The sequence below is a fragment of the Coloeus monedula genome (genome assembly GCF_965178545.1).
Source record: "Coloeus monedula genome assembly, chromosome: 1".
In the NCBI taxonomy this organism is placed as follows: Eukaryota; Metazoa; Chordata; class Aves; order Passeriformes; family Corvidae; genus Coloeus; species Coloeus monedula.
The window spans coordinates 34,322,765-34,334,739 of NC_138781.1; positions in this window are offsets into that span (position 1 = coordinate 34,322,765).

Genomic DNA, 11,975 nt, shown 5'->3' on the forward strand with positions numbered 1-11,975 from the left:
TAATAAAGCCTCTACGAAAGTTGAAACAGACCATTTTGGTAAAGGGGAGAATTGTTTAATTTCTTGAAAAAGAGGTGTAAAGCAGGGAAGAGACCAGACTTGTTTGTCACGGTCCCGGTGTCTAATTGCCTCTTCCCGCTTCTCATCCTTCCTCCAAACACCTCCCATGTACCTGGAGCCCTCATCCCCCTGGCACTGAAGCTCTGTCTGGGACGGCCGCTGCAGGCTCCTGCCCAGACTCCAGGGACGATCCCGGGCTCGGAAAAACACCTGCTGCCCCAAAGAGGCTTACCCCAATGCACAGGGAATGCAGTTTGAAGGGAAAACCTGGGGCATGTTAAGGGTGGAACGCAGCCCCACGTCCTCTGCTCAAGGGACCCTGAAGGTGGGAGCTCCGAGGACTCCTGGACAGCGCGGATCCGCCGGCCCCGTGTCACTCCCGGGGACGAAGGGCTCACCGAAGAGCCCCCCTGGGAGCCACCACAGTTTGATCGCAGAGACGGGTGGGTTTCATGGGTGGGAGTGTGCGAGGGTCAGCACGGGCGGGTCAACACGAGGTGAGACGTCCTCCCAGTGAAGCGGGAGCCCCGAACCAATGTAGTTTTTCCGCACCGGAAAGAGCAGCGTGGGGCGCACTCACCCACGGGCACTGGAATGCGGAAACGCGAGGGTTTCGGGCAGCGGAGGGGGCCAGAGGAGTCGTGTGGGTGCGCAGCCCGGCACGGGAACCTGGAGCAACGCCGGTGCCTAAAACAAAAGCCTGCCTACAGGACCCCCAGAGCTCCAAGGAGCCGGTCTCAGCGACAGACTTTGATGTATCGCTGTCCAATTAGTGCCTTTAATTGGTGTCCTCTGGGACAGGCAACCCGGGAGCTGAGGCGGCGAGAGGTCTCTCGGCAAGCCCTGCCCGCCCGCTCGCAAGGTAGCAGATAAATAACGCGGCCGGGCAGTAGGAATCCTGCAACCCTCTCCCTCCGAGGAGGAGCAGGGGAACGACCAAGCAAACCCGAGGCCAGCTGCTTGCAGACCGCCCCGGGGGGCTCCGTGCCCGAGGACACCGGTGTGCCCAGACAGGGAGCGATGTGGGGTGTAGCTGCTCCCACATTTATCCCGGCCCCGGCGATCAACGCCCCCCTCCCCGCCCGCTGCGGAGGGGGGTCACCAGCGTGGAAACGACGCTGCTTAACACATACCGCACGTTCCTTCCAATTTGGCTAATGAAGGTCGCCTGTTAAGCGTAATTTTAGAGGTTAAATGAGGCTGACTGAAGTTTTAAAGACGCTTGATAAAACGTCTTATTTGAGTGACACCAATTGTATATAAAGATGCCATTACAGCGGTCTAGATTTACCTTGGGGGAGGAGGAGGAGGAAACAAAGCAAACACTAACAGGGAGGGAGGAAAACGCTCCGCCAATTTATTCTAAACCAAAAACGCTCGGTCGAAAAAGAAATTGATCACTTCATTCATCAAATGTATAAAATACATTTCTGAGATCAGAAGGTGCTCGAAGAGGGAGAGGGAGAAAGACAGGGGGGAAAGTTCATAGTTGACAAGAACTGCCAAAAGGAGCAAGAAGTCATTGGAAGCTCACCTTGAAGTAATTCTGGTTTTCTTCTATTTTATTCTCCTTTTTCCTTGTTTTTCTCTTTTCATTTTTTCTTTTTCTTCGGGTAGTCATAAAATGTTTTAAGAAAAAAAAAAATCACCTGAAGCCACAGGAAGATGAGATTTTTTGATTAATAAGGAAATCAATTTGGCAGAACAGAAAGGATGCTGACTTCTCAAACTCACTCTTAGCAGAGGCGTCTCCGGGGAAGGCAAGCAGTTCGAGGCTGTTTCGGGAGCCATCAATCCCTAATACCCGGGTACACTTCAAAACTAAGCCACCAGAATTTTTACAAGAAAGCATCTCTGATCGATATTTGTAAGCTGAACTATTTTATTTGCTCTTCTGCAGTTGTGTTTTCAGTGTTAAAATATTGTCATTTCACTACATTCTTCCCAAGCAGCAATACAGGGTTACATTAGAGGCATCTTTTATGTGCAGTCCCCAGAAGCTGTGTGTATGCGGGTCATGCACTGCCACCAAAAGTCACAGCCTGAAAATCCCACTTCCCCACACCCTTTCGACCTTAGAGAGACCTTTATTTACAACGGGATGGGTAGTCTCTATTTCTTATTTAAGGGAAAATACCCTAACAGTCTGGTCAGACAGTTTTCTCAATAGCTTGATTTCACCTTGCTAAATTTGTATTAAAGAAACATTTAGCTCTCTCTATCTTGCCTGCCTGGGACCAGATTCCAAAGGTCCTAACTTGTCTCAAAATGCATTTTTGCCTACTTAGGGGAAGTTTGCTTACTGCTGTTGCAGTGCAGGATGAAAGATGAGTTTCAAAACAAATAAAGCAACTACTGTTACTAAACCCACACAATTAATACAAATCACTCCTGGGAATTATCCTGCAATTATTCTAACGTTTACTCAAGCTTGTGTACTTCAGGGAGGGAAGTTTTCTCTAATGTGGAGAGACTGAGTCATAGGTTCCAAAATCACTTTCCATAAATGACCTGAAGTAAAATTTAATCCAAACTCAAAAGGTCTGATTTACCATATAGTAGCTATATAGTAGCACAGTCTTGCCTCCTCTTGAAACTACAAATGAAGCAGAAAATCATACAGGAAAGAGAAGAAAGGAAAAAAAAAGAGGGAGAAACCCCTAACTTTGCCCATGTTTATGCTCCCCTTTCAGCCAGGTGAAATGTGGAGTGGGATCTGTTCTGGAGGCAGCCTGTTGATCAGTGTTGGTTTGGTTCCAAAAGACGTTCTAAACTTGCTCCTGTTTTAGTGGAGATGTGGATTTGGGCAAGTGGACATGCTTGAGTATCTGAGACATTTTCAGCCCCAAGCAGTGAATTTCAGCCCATTAACTCTGGCTCTCAAGGTACAACAAAATAGAGGCTGCATGACCCTATACCCCTCTCCCTCTTCTTCGGCAGCCACAGCTTCCCACCTGAAAGCCTGAGTGTCATTTGGGTCACGAAGGCAGGTTTTTACAGAAGAGCTGTACTGAAGCATTGAGCAAGTGAATTGTGTGTTGATGGTAAGGAGACAGCTATTCATGCATCTCTTTAGTCCCCATTTAATCTAATCTAACTTCAGATCATTACACCAGGTCCTCCTAGAAAAAAAAAGCTGTAGCATCACTAATTACGATTCCTTTCTTTTGATGTCATTAGGTCAGTTGTAATCCATGTGTCTGATCCATCTACTGACTTTCTGTATTATATTCCAGTTGGCCAATTGTATCTCAAGGGCCGTGTGTGAGCATTTGTAAAATAATAGCACAAGACAGGATAAAGAACATCATGATCTCCATTTTCTGATGCTGCTCCACAGAAAGAAAGCCATGTTCACTAGTGGGAGTTTGATGTGGGTTCTCCAGATCCAAATCCAGGAATCAGAGATGCTGGCACTCTCTTTGCTGGCTCCCAGTGCTGATTCCCCTGGCATGGTCCCAGAGGGTATTCCCCAAATCAACATTCCCCAGCCAAACCCAAATTGCACTTAACACCACAAAGGGGCAGTCACCAGAGGTTTGGAGGAAGTGATCAGCCGTATCACGAAGTTTTAGTGTGTTCAGAATCTTAAGCAATTCCTACAGCCGAGACCAATTTTTGTATTTACTCTGTCTTCAGTGACAGCCTCTTTAGCCAAAAGAAAGATATTCCGAGGTCTGACTTTAAACTTCTCAAAGCCCCGGTATGCAGTTAGAGTGACATTTCTACACTGGAATGCATGGCCTCATGGTGCTATGGCAACAACGTATCATGGGTGTATAACTCCACCAAGGGCAAAATCATCTACCCTGATAGCCCCAATCACTTTTTTATGCAGGAGCATAATTCTCACAACAGCCTTTCCTTGAAAAAGTGGTTGTAAATTTGAGCAGCTGTGTGCATGTTTTTTCAGTTTGTCATAACCACCCCTTCAGCAAGGGATGGTACTTGATGTCTCCTGTAACCTGGCACAACAGTAGATATTATTAGAGTGTTGCTCTTACATCATCATATTGTAAGTGTACAAATAGTTATTCCCTAGACTTGTTAAACTTTTGCTTTATAAATTGATAGGTTTTAGCTAGAGGAACCTCAGGCTTGATCTGTACATCACAGACCATTAGATTTCTTCTAGTTAATTTTTACTGAGTGCAATATGATACATTTGACTTTCAAAGGAGGTGCTTGATGTGACCTGACTTACCAGCTTATGGAGAATCTTGGTAGTATATGCTAGCCATGATTCATCGGTTAAAACAAACAGAATAGACCTGAAAAATAAAAAAGCCTCCGTGTTTCTTTATTTCTAATAAAAATTGTTCAGTAATTTATCCTTCTGTTCTTCTCAGCTAAGTTACTGAACTTTTATTATCCAGCATTTTCTATTCAAGAAGTTTACATATTGTAGTAAAGTACCTCTCTATCTTCACTCTGACAGCTTAAGCAAACGAAATTTGTGTGACCTGTCTGTGTGAGGCACTTTCTTCAGTTATTGAACTCTGAGTGAGGCTTTCTCTTACACTGTCACCAATTTTACAGCCTCCTTTCTCAAAGCATGAAAGCCATAACTACCTATGCAGTATTGGGCTATTTTGCATTTGTTCCCTCAGCAGCCTGTCTTTTTATTTCTGTTTAATATTTCTCGTCCAGGCAACCAAGAACTGCAGTAGCCCAAATGCAGTTCTGCAGCACTGCCACAGGTCTGCACGTTCACACATTTCTTCACTATAACATTACTTTTTTCCACCTCTGTCTTCTAGCACATGTTCCTCGATATGTAAGGACTGGGTTCCTAAAAGTCTTATTTTGTACTTTGCAATATTTAGAATAGTTTTTTTTGTCATCTCAAATTTCTCTGTGACATTCATGCACCTTAGCTGCAGGACTGACCTGATACCTAGAAAAAACAGATTTACTAGAGGAAAATAAAAGAGTTGAATAATAAAATAAAAGCCATCTGATAGTTCTGCTCTATGAACAGTCTTCCACAGACATGGTAGTAGCTATGCAGGTGCCACATACACAATATGGCAAGTGCATCTTTGACACAAATTTGATTAACATCAGGTATGTACATATTTCTGACCACCTGATTACAACAGCCAGTAGTGCTGAACAACCCAGTCTGTGCAGAATCTTGTTAGCTACAATCCCATTTCATGGTGACGTCTATACTATTGACACTCTTCCATGCTCTTCAAATTAGCCCATTTTTAACTTGTTTTAAATAGCTGCTGGCACCTACCTATTGAGAATACTGTAGGGATAACATATAATATGTTAAGATTAGAATGTCTAGGGGTAAATCCCTTACAAAAGCTTAGGTTGGGACATTTATAAAGTAACCCCATAATCGCATTAAAATAAATCAGATGTGCAATGCCAAGATCTATTTTTCATAAAAACTATGTTGATTGACATATTTGGGAGAGGAATGCAAGTTATTAAATTAATATTTTGTCAGTTTCACTGTTATTTTCTCTTATTTTTAAAAGAATTTGCAAATTCACTGATTATTTCTCTAACCCAGTAGATATTGTTTAATATCTTCTTTAGTTAAAAATCTTCTAAAAAGTGCTTTGTCTTCCTAATTTGTTATGATTACATCACCTTGATTTTCGAGTGAAGATTAAAACACTGATTTTGCACTTCCAGCTAATATTAGATTCACACTGTTGAGAGGATTTCTTTTGGTTTCGCTATACTTCAGAATTTTCACTGCTTTTTACCCCTTTTGCTGCATATTACTCCTGTATTTTTCCTGTTGTCCGTAGATTCCCTTGTCACCTTCCTGTGTTTTATAACATGTAATGTAGGCTAACTGCTATGTAATACAGTTCCCTCTGCATGTTGTATGGCAATTTTTTACTTCAGATATTTGCCTTCATTTCACTCTCTCTGAGGACTGTTTGGAGTCAGAAACTTGCCCTCCATGTAGATATTTCTCATATGCAATGTATTTCCGGCCTCCAGCCGCCCACCAGTTTCCAGTCTAAAAACTGATACACCATAGCAAGATCCAAAAAATAATTTTTTTTCCATGCTGGACATCATGCCTTTCAAGATGTGGACTTACCCATGATTTTTAGAAATTATCAGCTGTGGTTTATTGCTAGCTGCAAGAGATAAAACAGCACACATGCTGAACTAAGTTTGTCCAGATGCTACTATTTTTATGCCTAGATATTGCAGACAAATGTTTAAGAGGTAATGCATCCCATTCTTGGGTTTGATTTGGCAGTTTTTGACACACACCTGTCAGCATCCCTGTCTTTGTTAGTACATCAATCCATATGCTTTCGAGACCAGTTGGTTGTGAGTTAGAATTACCAAGTTGGTATTCCCTCCTTCCTTTCACTGTTCACATGACTATTTCCATGTGTTGATGACTATCCTCTCACCAGTAAGACTTTCCTGTTCCCTGACTGTGCTATCCATACACCTTACCACTTTTGTAAAAGAATCCAATGAATTAATTTTCTTCATATTCTTTGTTACATTGATTTAAACTTTGTTGTTTTTTGTATCATATTTGCAACCAGAAACATGATTGTATCTTGCAGCTGTCTGCCCTGGAGTCACTGTACTATAACCCCTTTGCTGTTCTAGCTAATTCCCAGACACTCCCTCACCCATGAACAAGACACACTATTCATGCAACTTCTCTCCTATTACTACATGTTCCATTCTTCCGCTGAAGCAAAAGTTCAGCTTCAGACCAGAAGGTAAGTCCTGAGAACAATCTTTGTAACTTTTAAGTGTGGAAAAGTCTCTAAAAGGTTGGTATGGATATTCATCTAGCCATGCCTCTTTCTTTCTTCTCAAATCCCCAAAGTCTTTCTTTAACCCTCTATCACCAGTTGCAGTGAGTAACAGAGGATGATACTCACAGGATGATTTCACAAAATTTCTGCTTATGTAGTGCATTGATTCTCATTTTTTAACGTGATCATCTTGGTCACTTCAATGTCTTTTTGGTTGTTTGCAACTTGACAGATAACCAATTGTGGCATTTTTACCTCTACATCCAGTTTGATACCATGCTTTGGAAAGCCTATGACATTAAGCATTTGATTTACCAAAGGATAGCTACATCTCATAGCCCTTAGTCAATAGCTTAGGGATTTGTTGATATCACTATATTTCATGTCAGTCCTTTTCTGGCAACTTTACGTTCCCTAAAGATTTCAGTAATCTCATGTGATTTTATGCCACCATGGAGATCTTCAACGTAACATTCAGTGGTGACAAATTAGAAGTGAAGGTACATGGATGTGCTAAAATAAATCTTAAGTTGTATCTTTGAATCTGGATAGTTATTCCAGCACTTTTCTGAATATTTTCCCAGTAAGTCTGCAATGTTTTCAAAGTGAAGATTGAATTCTAATGATGGATTTATGCTACATATGGTTAAAAAACCTCACTGCTTGTTACCTCTATTTGAATTACCACTATGAGCTACCACATCTCCTTGGGAATTCATGTTCAGTTATTCTCAGTCTTTCAGAGGTTTCAGCTGTTTCAACCACATGCTACTCCAGATCCACATCCTGTGATAAAGTCACATGTGGAAGCAAACATGGGATCATTTACCACGTGACCCAGGTAATTTAGTTAAAGTGAAAAGTCCTTAAAATATATTTATGTCCAAAGAAACCCACATTCTTTTCCAGCAATTCCTCCCCTGAAAACATTGATAAAATTAATGAGCAGTGGTGACTCATAGGAGAACTGCTGGAGGATCTGTGATAGTTCTCCCTTAGGTGAGGACTGTCTCTTCTGTTGATCTATTAGTTATCTGGCTTTCAACTTATTAAATGAGTGTTACACTCAAATAGTTTACTTTTTATATCAGAATCTGGATTAAATCAAAAGGCATTCAGAGTCTGCTAGAAAAACACAGACATCGTTGCCAGCAAAATATATTACAAAAAGAAAAAAAATGGCAAACCCTATTAAGAAGATTCCTCCTTAATAAAACAGGCAAACATACTTTTTGTGACAATTAATTGTCTTGCTGTCTTGTCATTCTCTGTTGATTGCATCTTACATTACTTTTTCTATGGCTTTGCCTGGGAGCAACTATTAATTTTGACTTTGATATGCTGATTTTTTTCCCCACCCTCTTTGAAATTGCCTCAGACTTATGAGATTTGCTACACGCTTTTATTGCACCCTGTATTCTTCCATGTCCCATGGCATTCTTTGAAAGGAAGTCTAGAATTCAATTCCATAGATAGGTTATCTACTCAATTTGATCATCTGTGTTTGCAGACTGCTCTTCAATCAAGCACACTTGGAACTTTCTATTCTACAATTTCAAACACTTCTATCTGTTAGCAGGCAGGCCAGAACAGCTTTGCCAAATGGACTAATTTTGATCTTGCTATTTGAAATGTGCAGAGCTTTGAATTTTAACTTTGGGCACAGTGTTTGCTGTGATAATGTTGCATTCAGCTCCACTGTCTATTTGGAATTCACTTTTTATCCATTTCTATGCAGTGTTAGAAGCCAACCTGCTACAGAATATACCAGAGTAGATTCAATTAAGAGACTTAGTAAAACCTTTGCTTCATTAACAGAGCTTCATCTTCCAGCTGCATTTTCCTATCAGAGACTGGTGCCAACACCTTTGCATGGTGTCAGTTCTCTCCAGGGGTATTGGAAACACAGCCGGTCTTTACACCATGCTTCCCCTTGCAGTCACACATCGTTTGGGCATGTGTTTCCAATTGTATGCTTCATTCTTTCAGTGCTTATTAGATACTTGGATTAAGAAAACATGCTTTCTGCTGTGTTTCAAATACCTTTGCAACTTTGAATTTGTCTCTTGCATTAAAGTTGCGGTGGCCTAGTTATCCTTTATTTTGTCACAGATAGTTTTTTGTTTAGTCTGTTAGTCTGTTAACATTCAAGTGTTTTGGCTTTATCACACAGACTGACGACTTAATGGGACAGACATTTCAACAAGGAGGTAGTTTCTGCTAAACAGAATTTATTTCCTTGAAAGAGCTATTTTGTTTATGGGTTTTATTTTTGATGCTTTGTATAACACATCTAATTCCTCTTGCATTTATCTGCTTCACTTAAAATACCTACATTAAACTTTTCTGTGCTCCTAATCATTCACTAGGTCTGCATCCTTCTTTCTTCTCTTTGCAGTAGCACTTTATAGGTAAGAGAACACTACTTCTCTCTCCTGTTGTATTTCCAGCGGTGTAATTTTAAAATCCCTTCTGCCCCTCATGCTAGGCCTATCTACATATCAGTAAAGGTATATCAGGCTTAACTCTAGAGGAGCCAGTGTATCTATCCCCCAAAGAAGCTCTGTCCAGCAATTGCCTAATCCCAGAAACATTTTATTCGGCTGCTGCCAGACCCCAAACATTAACACAAAGAGAATCAAGGCAACAAAGACTAGGAATTAAGGATCCAAACAGTTTGAGAGACTAGGCTGTACAAAAATAACTCTTTTTTTTCCTAAGAGAAACCCTCACACACAGGCAGAAAGAGTATATGGTGTAATCCAGTTGCTCCCCAATGGAAGACATGACTGCACAGCAGTCCGCTCCCAGGATGCAGGTTCCACTTCAGGAAGGGATGTCTCTCTGTGCTTGTGCCTTCTTCTCTGTGCCCTTGGAGAGGAAGTTGTGGTACCTAATGCCAGCTTCTGGATTCACTGCTGGGACCTGAGGTACTTCTAAATCTCCCGCTACCTTTTTTTACAGCAGCTTTGGTATGCTGTTAGTATTTGTAACAAAGCCTATGATACTAGATCTCCCTGTTCTGTCAGATGCTTAAGGTAGTTTTTTCAAAAGTGTAGTGAGGAGGTACACACCTTGAAACCACTCTTATGCCCTTCTCAGTAGATACATACTTTAGAATTTAGCAATGATTTTTTCATCCTAATCAGATTCAGTTCTCTGCAATACTCATTCATTTCCCTTAAGGAAGCCTTGAGTTTTTAGTCCAAACATTTGGGTCTAGTACAACTTTCTTCCTGTTTCTGACATTTTCATTTTAAATGGTTTGCTTTTATTCATTTATTTGTAAACCTCAACATTGCACAAAACAAGGTCTGAAGTATTATTAATAAGTGCACTACCTTTCAGATCATCCCTGGAGCTTGCAGAGAAATAGCAGCAACAAAGAATTTAAACCAGAGGTGGATAAAACAGAACTTGTAAGTGCACCATTTCCTGCTGCAGACACAGGTCTTCTATCATGGTAATTAATAATAGTTGTTAATAGCAAGACCTAATTTTTAAAGAAGCAACTTCAGACAATCATGAGGAAATGAGATAAATAATCAGCTGAAACAATACAGATCAGTTGTAGCATAATTGCAGAACAGCATTTAAGGACTCAGGAGATCTAATGCTTTTCTCTTCATTAATCAGAGTAAATGTAACACTACAGATTTTACTTATTCAAGGACTGTTGGGTGTGCATATACAGCACATCTCCAAGAGCAGAAGCCAAATTGTCTATGTGTAGAAGAGTCTGATTTTTTTTTTTTTTTTTTTCAGAATTCACAAGGACTTAGAAGTTCAGACAAGCTGTTTTAAAGCTACTATATAGCTTTGGTGAAATAAATAAACCTCACCTTTCAAATGTTGAGGAAGAACACTTTCAGTTCTCAAAAATCTCACCCAAACCACAAATTACACCAGAAAGAATTTCTGTAACAACATTTGCTTGTGGTACTCCCATCTGGGGAAATTCTGTATGGAAATGATGCAGCCCAGCCTGGAGACACTTAAGCAATGTAACACTTACCTGCAGTTTTGGAGCAAGAGCTGTTCTGTTGCTCATAACTGAATCACTTGCCATCTCTGTGTATGTCAATAAAACCCTAAATATGTTTTCCTCTAAACTGTGAGCAGTTAAGCGACTGCAGGATTTGCAAGCAGCCATTAGCTGTAACATGTCCCTGACAGACCAACCCTGCCTCCTTGAACTAGCATGGTGCAAACAGTGGTTTTCCTTGCAAGCAACTTTCACAACTGCCAGCATTTTACTTAATGGTGTCTCTGCATACCTTTTATATAGGATTTCAGCTTGATCTTATAATCTTGCAAGCACCAGAGTTTAAGCGTTTTCTGCCCCCTCCCACTTACTATAAGGGGTCTTTCACCTGTTGTGTCATAGCTGAGAAAGGCATAAGGGTCACCACAGGGGTAAACCTAACCATTCCACATTATTTGTTCCCACTTTTGACATCCCGTCCCAGCTCACAGCTTAAGCTCAGGAAAAAATGCTCCTCTCTTTTTTGGAAATCAAGTTGCTGGCCCACAGATCATATATTCTTGCAGGTAGCAGTACAATATATTTTCTAAGGAGCAGATATATGCTACATATTCCCCTTTCCCACACTTACTTTTTCTCACTAGCTCCTTGCTGAAATATGTGGTCACTGATGTGAAACAGAAAATCTATGAGTGCATGATGCTCTCTAGCCATGTGTTTTATTGTAGGCTGGATGGGTCACCCTGCCTGTTACTGTGGTTGCCCAATATTTCCCATGATATGAACTTCCTTAGAGTAACTTCCAACTTTGCCAAACACCATAGAAATTTTCTATGTTGGGTGTACAGTGCATGGTGAATTTATATATACACACATATTTATGCAGAAAATAACTGCCACTTCTAAGAAGGAATATGGAGAAAAACATGGTGTTCTTCCCATGCTAAAAATTTCAGCTGACCTTTTATTTGGAAAAACATAGGTCATCTCTCCCCTATCTTGAAATCTGACAGCCTTTATTAATTTGTGGCCTTTATTCAAGGTTGCACCTTTTATCATCCCTTTGAGATGCTCCCCAAACTTGCCATCCTGCAAGTCATTGAAAAATTATGGCTCTCAAGAGGTCTGTAGGAGTATTTTAAGGCTGAGTGGGCTACAAAGCCATC